We start from the raw sequence: 1,965 nt of genomic DNA, 5'->3' as shown, positions 1-1,965 counted from the left end.
AAAAAAAAAAAATAGGAAGATCAACAGATCATGATAACTGAATAACACCCTCCTTGAAAATGACTGGGTAATAGAAGAAATAATAAATTAAATTAAAAAATTCTTTGAATCAAACAAGAATGAGAACACAACATACCAAAATCTTTGGGACATAGCAAAAGCTGTGATGTGTGGCCAATTTGTAGCAATAAATACACACATCAAAAAAGAAGAGCAAGCCCAAATCAATTCCTTAATCCAACATCTCCAAAAATTAGAAAAAAAGCAGAAAAAAAAAAGCCTACAGTCATCAAAAGAAAAGAAATAATAAAGATTTAAGCAGAAATAAATGAAACAGAAAAAAGAAAGACAATAGGAAAAATCAGAAGATTATAAGTTGGTTTTATGAACAGATTAATGAAATTGACAAACCACTGCCAAATTTAACAAAAGAAAAGAGGAAGATAATAAAAATAACATGAATAAGAAACGAATTGGGCAACCTCATAACAAAACCAACAGAAATTTTTTTAAAAATTTAAGTATCAGGACACTATGAAGAAATATACTTCAGCAAATTTTAAAATCTAGAAGAAATACACAGATTTCTAGAAACATACTACTTACCTAAACTGACACAGACTAAGATGGAAAATATAAACAGACCGATAACAAAAGAAGAAATTCAACAGATCATAAAAAAATTACTAACAAAAAAAAAGTCCTGGCCCAGACTGTTTCACTGGAGAATTCTATTGAATTCATAGAATAACTGACACCAATGCTACTCAAACTATTCCAGAACATAGAAAAGGATGGAATCCCCCCTGATTCATTTTATAAAGCAAGCATAACCTTGATACCCAAATCAGCCAAAGACGTTACTCAACAGGAAAACTACAGACCAGGATCACTTGTGAATATAGATGCAAAAATCTTCAACAAAATCCTAGCCAATAGACTCCAACAACATATCAAAAAAATAATATATTATGACCAAGTGGGGTTCATACCAAGTATGCAAGGATGGGTCAATATTAGAAAAACAGTCAATTTCATCCATCACATAAATAAAGGAAAAGAACCACGTTTCTATCAATGCAGAAAATGCATTTGATAAAATCCAACACCCATTACTGGTGAAAAAAAAAACCTCTCAGCAAGATAGGAATAGAAGGGAAATTCCTCATCATAATAAAGGCCATATATGGAAAAACAACAGCCAACATTATTTTCAATAGAGAGAGACTGAAACCATTCCCCTTGTGAACAGGAACCAGACAAGGATGTCCTCTATCATCACTTCCATTCAACATTGTATTGGAAGTCCTAGCCAGGGCAATGAGGCAAGAAAGGGAAATCAAAGGCATCCAAATTGCTAAGGAAGAAGTAAAACACCCCTATTTGCTGATGATATGATCCTATACATAGAAAACCCAAGAGACTCAGCAAAAAAAACTACTGCAACTAATTGAGAGAATTAGCACAGTGGCAGGATACAAGATCAACATCCAAAAATCAGTGGATTCCTCTACACTAGCAAAGAAATTGCTGAAAAGGAAATAAAGAAATCAATATCATTTATAATAGCTACCAAAAAAGTAAAATACTTGGGAATAAATCTCATTAGGGACACAAAAGACCTGTATAAAGAAGACTACACAACACTAATTCAAGAAACCGTAAGAGATATCCATAAATTGAAGAACATACCATGCTCATGGATAGGAAGATTGCACATTGTGAAAATGTCAATACCATCCACAGCAATCTATGGATTCAATGCAATCCCAATCCAGATGTGCGGTGTAGTAAATTACTTAGTGTGGCTTTTCTACCCATAAGTCTTTGTAAACTCCAAGGTGGGAATTGCTATTAGCAACTGAGGAGATCCTGATTTTAAAGTCGCCCACCTGGAGTATTTCTGTTGGGCGTGGCACAATACAATGTTCTGGGAGGTTCCCACTCTCTCTCACGTGCTTAGAG

Source organism: Orycteropus afer, unplaced genomic scaffold, assembly GCF_000298275.1.
Source record: "Orycteropus afer afer isolate SDZICR_OR568_19922 unplaced genomic scaffold, OryAfe1.0 scaffold00133, whole genome shotgun sequence".
Classification (NCBI taxonomy): Eukaryota; Metazoa; Chordata; class Mammalia; order Tubulidentata; family Orycteropodidae; genus Orycteropus; species Orycteropus afer.
The sequence above is the reverse complement of the archived record's forward strand: the minus strand, read 5'-3'. Positions refer to the sequence as shown.